This window comes from Gracilinanus agilis, chromosome 4, assembly GCF_016433145.1.
Source record: "Gracilinanus agilis isolate LMUSP501 chromosome 4, AgileGrace, whole genome shotgun sequence".
NCBI classification, from domain to species: Eukaryota; Metazoa; Chordata; class Mammalia; order Didelphimorphia; family Didelphidae; genus Gracilinanus; species Gracilinanus agilis.
The window spans coordinates 2,889,012-2,898,345 of NC_058133.1; positions in this window are offsets into that span (position 1 = coordinate 2,889,012).

Genomic DNA, 9,334 nt, shown 5'->3' on the forward strand with positions numbered 1-9,334 from the left:
AGAGAGAGAGAGAGAGACAGAGACAAAGAGAGGGAGTGGGGGAGAGGGAGGGAGGGAGGAAGAGAGAGAGAGAGAGAGACAGAGACAAAGAGAGGGAGTGGGGGAGAGGGAGGGAGGGAGGAAGAGAGAGAGAGAGAGAGACAGAGACAAAGAGAGGGAGTGGGGGAGAGGGAGGGAGGGAGGAAGAGAGAGAGAGAGAGAGACAGAGACAAAGAGAGGGAGTGGGGGAGAGGGAGGGAGGGAGGAAGAGAGAGAGAGAGAGAGACAGAGACAAAGAGAGGGAGTGGGGGAGAGGGAGGGAGGGAGGAAGAGAGAGAGAGAGAGAGACAGAGACAAAGAGAGGGAGTGGGGGAGAGGGAGGGAGGGAGGAAGAGAGAGAGAGAGAGAGACAGAGACAAAGAGAGGGAGTGGGGGAGAGGGAGGGAGGGAGGAAGAGAGAGAGAGAGAGAGACAGAGACAAAGAGAGGGAGTGGGGGAGAGGGAGGGAGGGAGGAAGAGAGAGAGAGAGACAGACAGACAGACAGACAGACAGAGACAGAGACAGAGACAGAGAAACAGAGACAAAGAGAGAGAGTGGGGGAGACGGAGGGAGGAAGAGAGAGGGAGGGAGGGAGAGAGAGAGAGGGAGAGAGACACAGAGAGAGGGAGGGAAAGGAGGGAGAGGGAGGGAGGGAGGAAGAGAGAGAAGGAGAGGGAGGGAGGAGAGGAGAGGGAAGAAGAGAGAGCAAGCTCAATTTTAGCCTCCTCTCTACTCCCCTCGTTGAGAGAAACCCCTTGTGAACTTCAGGGAAATGGTGCTGGATTTGAATTTCTCCAATAGCCTTCCCAGGCCTACCCCTGTTTCTGGAACAGGTTCTGAGGACAGCCTGGACAGAATGACAAAAGGCAGATGCCAGAATCCACAGAAGAGTAGTTGTGAGGCGGGAAACAATCTACTCGCAGCTGCCACCATGAGTCATGGAAGTTATTACCCCAAATGGCAGGGAAGCCACCCTCGAGACCCCATTCGTTCTGGGGACCAAAGGCTTTGGCTATTGCCGTTACTTCCTGGGTGCCTGAGGACAAAGCAGCCGCAAAGGGCGCTGGGCACCAGGCTGATGGACCATGAAGGCCCACCATGGCCAGGGAGCCTTGCTAGTCGACTTCCTCAGGGAGTCCTCAGAGGACACCCTCCTCCTGACATAGCAGCCTCGGGAGGATGGATGAGGTCATTTCACCATCAACGACCAACTTCATTCCGGTGTGACACATCAAATGCTACGAGACTGGCTTGAGCCAAGCTCAGCCTAGAACAAGAGGGCTGCTGGGGAGCCTGGGGGAGAGGCAGGTGCCGAGTCCAAGGGCTGCTCTGGAGATGATGAGTGGTCAGACAGAGGACACAGAGAGGGCCGAGTTGGACCGAGAGACCCTTCCAGAGCACCTCTCTGGACAATTGATGAGAGGACACAGAGAAGAATTTCCAGGATGGGTTGCCCCACTGGCAGGAGGACCTGCCTCCATTAGGCTGGTGTAGACAGACATCTGAGAGCTCAGGGGCCCTGTTGGATGGTAACAAAATAAGCCAACTCATATATCAATGAACCCTTGAAATGATTTTTATCATTTTATCTAGGCCACTTAACCTGTTTGCCTCAGTTTCCTCATCTGTAAAATAGGGCTAATAACAACATCTCCCTGACGGGACGAGGCCCAAATGGCCCGGCATCCCCGAAAGGGCAGAGACGGCCTTTGGCCTCGGTTTGCATTCTCAGCACTTGGCACAAAGCAGGCGCTCGAGAAATGTTTATTAAGAGTTTGTACTTAAATTAAACCGATCCCAGGGCCAGGCAGACCCAGTTCCAGGATGGCGATTATTCGTCTTACGAATACAATCAAATTCCCACCGAGCAGGTTTTTTCAGACGAGATGCTCTACGCGGAAAACAGGGAAGAGAATGTTTTCTGAACCCGCCAGTGTCGGCGTGTGCATACAGACAGACAGAGCCAGTCAGTCCTGCGTGGCCGATACTCGAATGGCACGGAAACACGGAAGCCCATCGGCCCGTCCACTGCGTGTGGATCTTCAGAGCACAATCCTGAGCGATGGGCCTTCCGGGCTGGGGCTGGAGCCCTCAGAGAAGCCCAGCTCAGCGTCTCCTGGCGGACGGTAACCGACCTGAACCCCCAAACCTCTGACTGTGGGCTTCCACGGGACAGGCCTCCACCGCTCGCCCCCCAAACGCCTCTGACATACTTGGCACTAGGAGACTCGGGTTCCTGATGTGCCTCTTTAAGGGGTCATAATAACAGTTGGCTGGCCAGTGGCTGGAGGGCCAGGCCTGGAGTCAGGAAGAATCACCTTCCTCAGTTCCAATCTGGCCTCAGACACTTGCTAGCTGGGTGACCCTGGGCAAGTCACTTGACCCAGTTTGTCTTGGTTTCCTCATCTGCTAAATGAGCTGGAGAAGGAAAGGGCCCTCCAGAGACTTTGCTGAGACAACTCCGGATGGAGCCCCGATGAGTTAGACCCGACTGAAAAACAACAAGACGAGGACCAACAGTAACAATGAGTAAGAATTCCAGCGTTAAAGCGCTCGCCGTCGCCCGCCGGTGGGGCCTTCCCAGGCACACCGATATTCCACATTTGTTTTTCTGCTCTTCTGTTGAGTATTTCCAGGAGGTTCAACTAGGCACCGAGGCTGACCTGGGCGCAGACTAAGAACGAGAGCAGGGAATCGGGCCACGGCGGCTCTCGCCTGCCCTCCGGCGGCCCCGGCTGTTCCTTGGAGAAACCTTTTCATCACTGCAAGTTACCTTCAAAGCAAGCTGGTAGTTTTTTGGCACTGAACGTAACGACGGTTAGACTTTGCACTCAGTGCTTTTCGTCAGAGAAGTTCAGTTAATTTCTCGCACATTAATTAATTGACTCCGCAATGGCCGTGCAATTTAAGTGAGCCATCTCTGAGCCATCTCTGAGCTGTCTCTGGACCATCTCTGGACCATCTCTGAGCTGTCTCTGAGCTGTCTCTGAGTCATCTCTGAGCTGTCTCTGAGCCATCTCTGGACCATCTCTGGACCATCTCTGAGCCGTCTCTGAGCTGTCTCTGGACCATCTCTGGACCATCTCTGAGCTGTCTCTGAGCCATCTCTGAGCTGTCTCTGAGCTGTCTCTGAGCCATCTCTGGACCATCTCTGAGCTGTCTCTGAGCCATCTCTGAGTTGTCTCTGAGCTGTCTCTGAGCCGTCTCTGGACCGTCTCTGAGCCTTCTCTGAGGCATCTCTGAGCTGTCTCTGAGCCATCTCTGAGCTGTCTCTGAGCCATCTCTGGACCATCTCTGAGCTGTCTCTGGACCATCTCTGAGCTGTCTCTGAGCTGTCTCTGAGCCATCTCTGGACCGTCTCTGAGCCTTCTCTGAGGCATCTCTGAGCTGTCTCTGGACCATCTCTGGACCATCTCTGAGCTGTCTCTGAGGCATCTCTGAGCTGTCTCTGGACCATCTCTGAGCTGTCTCTGAGGCATCTCTGAGCTGTCTCTGAGCCATCTCTGAGCTGTCTCTGAGCCATCTTTGGACCGTCTCTGAGCTGTCTCTGAGGCATCTCTGAGCTGTCTCTGGACCATCTCTGGACCATCTCTGAGCCTTCTCTGAGCCATCTCTGGACCATCTCTGAGCTGTCTCTGGGCCATCTCTGGACCGTCTCTGAGCCTTCTCTGAGGTATCCCTGAGCCGTCTCTGGACCATCTCTGAGCTGTCTCTGAGCCATCTCTGGACCATCTCTGAGCTGTCTCTGAGCCATCTCTGAGCTGTCTCTGAGCCGTCTCTGAGCCATCTCTGGACCATCTCTGAGCTGTCTCTGAGCCATCTCTGAGCTGTCTCTGAGCCGTCTCTGGACCGTCTCTGAGCTGTCTCTGAGGCATCTCTGAGCTGTCTCTGGACCATCTCTGGACCGTCTCTGAGCCGTCTCTGAGCCTTCTCTGAGCCATCTCTGGACCATCTCTGAGCTGTCTCTGGACTGTCTCTGGACCATCTCTGAGCCTTCTCTGGGCTGTCTCTGGGCCGTCTCTGGACCGTCTCTGAGCCGTCTCTGAGGCAGCGGATGCCTAAAGTAGCCCAAGAGTGTTGAGTGCGAGGCTCGGAATGCACTTTACGTAATTGCGGATATCGTGCGTGAGGTGTGGAAGAGCCTCGGCTGGCTGAAGGTCCCGTTTTCCAGCGATTAATATTGCGCCAAAGATCCGGCGCTCGCTTCCCCACTCAGTTCCTGTAGCTAAAGCATCTGCGGGGCCATGAAGGCTCTGGCGACGGTGACGAAATGGCCCCCCGGCCATGGCCAATAGCGGGAGGTTCGGGTTCTGCTGCTCTTCAAGGCATCCGGGTGGCTCAGTAAGTAGAGCGGCGAAGTGCAGCCAAGAGCAGCCTCGGGCCGTGGGGCAGAGCCAGACGAGCCCCTTTCCATCGGGGTGGCGGCCACGCAGGTTGCTCTCTCCTCCTCAGCCCCGAAGGAGGCTCCTCGGGCACTTGAGCTCACCATCCAGGCAAGCTAATGAGCACAGCTGAAATCGGACTTTGGCTTCTCCAAAGGATGGCACCTTTGGGCGTTTGCTTAGAGACATTCATGCCGAGAAGGACTGGGATAGCAGAGAGACCTTGTCTCTGGCATTTCTGGGCAAGCCTCGGCAGAAGGCTACCCCCTAGGCAGAGTGTGTGCTCTTCGTCGTCTCTTCCTCTGCCTGCCTCCCTTACTCCTGCCCTCTGCCGGTGTCTCTCTACTTACTAGACTTTGGGCTTCTTTCTCTTGACCAGAATTTTCTTTCTGGCCCAATTCTCTCATTTCCCAGTTTAAGCCCATCGAGTCTCTTTTCTTTGCTTTTTTTTAAACCTCACCTTCCGCCTTAGAATCCATCCATACTGTGTTTTGGTTCCAAGGCAGAAGAGCAGTAAGGGCTGGGCAATGGGGTGACTTAGTGACTTGCCCAGGGTCACACGGCCAGGAAGTGTCTGAGGCCGGTTTGCCTCGAGGACCTCCCGTCTCTGGGCTTGACTTCCAATCTGCCCAGCCTCTTGGCTGCCTCCAGCCCAGAGAGCTTCAATGACTCTTCAAGGACTCAGAGCTAGCGCTCCTAAGAGGACAGTTTTGAGGCGTCCAGTCCTCGACAAAGGATCCAGGTTCTCTGTCTCCAGAGAGTGTTTTTTCAATGTTGAATCACTGTCTGGCACACTCAAATGACTATAAAATCAGCGTTGCCCCTCTAAGGGTTTTATACCACTAGAGAGAAGGAATAACGCTTGAATGGAAACATTTCAGACCTTGGCAGCACATAAACGATCTTTGAGCCAGAAGTTTTAGCACCACAAATCCCTGAATCATGCGATTTGAGAGTTGGAAGGAAATATGGTGGTCGCCATATCCTACTCACTCACAAAAGGAACCGTCCCTTTAACATGCCCAATAAGTGGTTTTCCAATCTCACGTGAAGACCTCTAATGAGGGGGAAATAACTCCCCCGAGGCAGCTCAGTGGACTCAGGCTTAATTGTAAATGTTAGGAAAGTTCTCCCGTCATCGATCCTAAACTGTCCCTTTGTGACTTCCACTTGCTGTTTTTAGCCCAAGGGGAACAAGTCTCATGCATCTTCCTGTTGTTGGCTCTTCCTGTCCATGGACAGAGCTGTCGCACATGCCTCCGAGGCCTTTCTTGTCCAGGCTCAAATCTCCAGGCCCTTTCAGAGTCCTTGTAAGACATGGATTCAAGGCATTTCACCAACGCTTCTGTGCATCTTCTTTTGGATGTGAAGCATCCTATCAACAACTTTGCTAAAATGAGGTGCTCGGAGAGAAGGCAGCCGGCAGCAGGCTCTCCTCTCAGAGCAGCCCCTGTAGGTGAAGATCAAATCCACCTTCTCCTCTCCTAGGCCTCCGAGGGGATCCTCCTCCATCTGCGATCCAAGGACACTGCCTTGAAGCTGGCCAAGAAGGAGGGTCTTCTGGAAGGAAGCCTTTATCTGGAGCGCATCTGCAGTTAGCAGAACCACAAATGGACCATGATCGCACTCATTAGCATTTAAATAGGACCAGGCAGACACCTGGGATTGGCGAGCTTTAGGGCAGCTTCTTCCATGCAGAATTCTTTCAAGAGAACATTTTTAAAAGTCTAAATAAAAAAAACCAACCTAGCAGGGCGAAAAATTCTAAAAGTCTGATTGAGTCCGTGACGCCAAGAAGACTGCTGGGGACGGGGGAGCTCTATGACACGGAACAGCAGCCCGGCAGCCCGCGAGCGCTTTCCAGATCCTGAACATCACCGGTTGTTCGGAGGCTCGGGAACACCTGACACTTGTGTTACATGCCTGTAAACACGCGCCCATTTTTCAGATATATTTCATAGACGTAGCGAGATCGCATCTAGGTGAAGCCCTTCCTAGACAGAAAGCTTGTGTAGAAGTTAGAGAGCTAGTAGGGAAGGGACGGAGGAGCAGGACGAGAGCCGCCTCCAGCATCAGGGCGGCCTCTGGCTAGTGCGCTGTGAGGCCCCGACGAGCCACTGCACGGCTGGGACTTCGGGAAACTCTGCAGGGCTCCACCGTCAGGCAGAGGGAAATCCTGATTAGCCCTGCGGAGAGCTGCCTCGGCTGGTGGAATGGGCCGTCCTTTCTCTCCTCATAGGTTCGGGAACGGAGAGCCGGGCAGGACGGTGCATGTGGCACATCGGCTCTGGAGCCAGGAGGCTGGAAATACTCACTAGCTGCGTGGCCCTGGACAAGTCACTTCATCCTATTTGCCTCAGTTTCCTCGCCTGCCAGTGAGCTGGAGAAGGACATGGCAAACCACTCCAGTATTTTGCCAAGAAGACTCAGTGGGTCATGACTCGTTGGACCTGCCTGGAACAAATGATCAGCAATATTTGGCCAGGTTCCCCTTGATAAGTCGACATTTCTTCTTCTGAGGTTACTGCACGCATGCATGTACGCACACACACACATGCACATGCACACACACACACGCACACACACACGCACACACACACACACACACACACACACACACACACACACACACACACACACACCCCTCCTGCTCCTCCGCTTGACCAAGAGAGGAATCATTCGCCCCAGCCGTGTCTTCTGCACACGGTAGGCTAAGCCTCAGCACCGCTGACGCGGCCACATTTGGTGTTGCTGGCTTGACCATCCCTTGGTGGCCGGGGCTGGTCTGTGCGATGGCACGAGGGTCCCGGGAGCACCTTCGGGAGTCCCGGAGGAGCCCGGCTCCCCGCGGCCCTTTCCTCCCGCCATCTCGGCTCCCGCACGCACTAGATCTCAGGACACAGCAGGAGAGCTCGTTGGGCTGCCGGTGGCGGCTCTCCCTCCCAGGCTTCGGCGCCCTCCAATGGCCTCTCGAGCCCAGGGAAGGAGCCTTCGCAGGCCCAATCTTAGAGAGCCTCCGAGGAGGCCTGGATGACAGGCCAAACGTATAAGAATAAGGGGCGGCCCGGAGGCTCTTGGTGTGGGGAGCTTCTCGCTGGTCCTGCAGAAGAACTTGGGGCCGTGCAAGTGCAGGTGACTTTCCCAAAGTCTCGCCTCCTGCCTCAGGGCCACCCGATTGTTCCTGGCCCCAAGGCTGGCTCTTATCACATAGAAATATATTTCTCGTCCCTCCACAAGCAAGAAGCCGTTCCACACAGCGTCGTGGGCACGTGGGCGGAGGTGGCCAGAGGCAGCTAGTCCAGACCGCTTATTTTACGGAGGAAAGCTGGGTCCGGGGAGTGACCCGACTTGTCCAGGGTCCCCGAGGCAAGCCTTGGATCCGGCTTCCTCCTGTGAAGCGTGACACGTGGCGCTCTGTCTGTCCACTGTGGGTGGGTCGGGGCAGGCGTTGGCCGGGTTCACTTGACCATTCGCCCGGTGGCCTGTGTTAGCCGAGTCCACGGATCTGGCCCTGAGACGAACTCGACTGGGACCCTTGATCTGGGGAGCTCCTCCTTGCCTCAGTTTCCTTATCTGCAAAGTCACAGAATCTGCTTCCATCCTCGGGCTTGGTGCAGGGCTCGGTCTGGAAGTGTTGGTGCTTGTGTGTCACATGCGTGTGTATTCGGGGGGAGCCTGGGGTCCCGCTGGGAGGGGCCCCTCTCAGAAGAGGCTTCCAAATGGACAAAACCAAGGACTGGAGGCGGCAGAGGAGTCCCTGAGAGAAGTGCAACGACGGCAATAGTGGGACGAGCTCGAGGACCCCGGGGGGCCGGGGGGGACAACCATGGCCTGGAGTAGCTCTGAGGGCTTTCCCATCTCTAAAAATCCAACAAGGGCAGGAGGTAGCTCAGTGGATTGAGAGTCAGGCCTAGAGATGGGAGGTCCTGGGTTCAAAACTGGCCTCCTATTTCCTTAGCTGTGTGATCTTGAGCAAGTCACTTAACCTCACTGCTTAAGCCTTGGAAGCAATAGTGAGGGCTGACTCTAGGCCAGAAGTCAGGAGCTTAAAAAGCATTCGTCACTCCATACGTGGTCCTGCCGGGCTCCGATGGGGTGATAAATAACGCGTAGAAGTTGTTTGTAGATCCCGAAGCGCTCTACGAATGGCGACCAAAATGAGGATTATCATGAGATTCACAGAAGGAGGAGACGGTGAAGGGTCTCAAAGGGGCATCAAATTCAAGGCAAAAGGAAAGCGGCCTTTCTTGTGCCGATGACAAGAAGCATCCAGAACCGGAGAATTACAGAACCCAAAAGGACCTCCAAGCTGGAGCTAGAAAAGAATCCCCCCCCCGCCCAAACAGTGGTCCTCCAGTGTTGGCTTACGAGCTCTCAGCTGACGGGGAGCTCACTCCCTGCTGTGGCCGCCCACTGCACCTTGGGCTGGATGGCTCTGCTAGGAAGCTGCCCTCAGCACCACGACACCCGCCGTTCGGGCTTTTCCTCTTGGGACAAACAGAACAAGTCTGTGGTCCTTCCCGTTCTTCTGCGTCAAGTCCCTCAGCCACGCAGCCGCCTCTCTGCCCTTGTCCCCACGGGAGCCCCACGGGCAGGGGTTCGAGGCCCTCCTGGCATGCCCATCTCCAAAGCCTTCCCGAGTCCAGAGAACACGGAAGGGTCGGCCTGACGTCCGGACTCTCCCTTTGGGCGGGCTCTGTGGGGCCAGTCGTGGCCAGCGTCAGGGAAAGCGAGGTCTGGCCGTCCTTTCCTCCCGTGGTCGGGCCTCGGCTCTCCTGGAGCCACAGCGGAGTGGGGCATCCCGCACACGCAGGGACCACTATGTAAGAACACGAGGCGGGCGCGGGCGCAGGCACGCACGGCCAACGACGACGACGATCTCCTTCGGGGCTTCGGCTGTATACGGCGACTCCACGGGGGGTTTCTCGGCAAC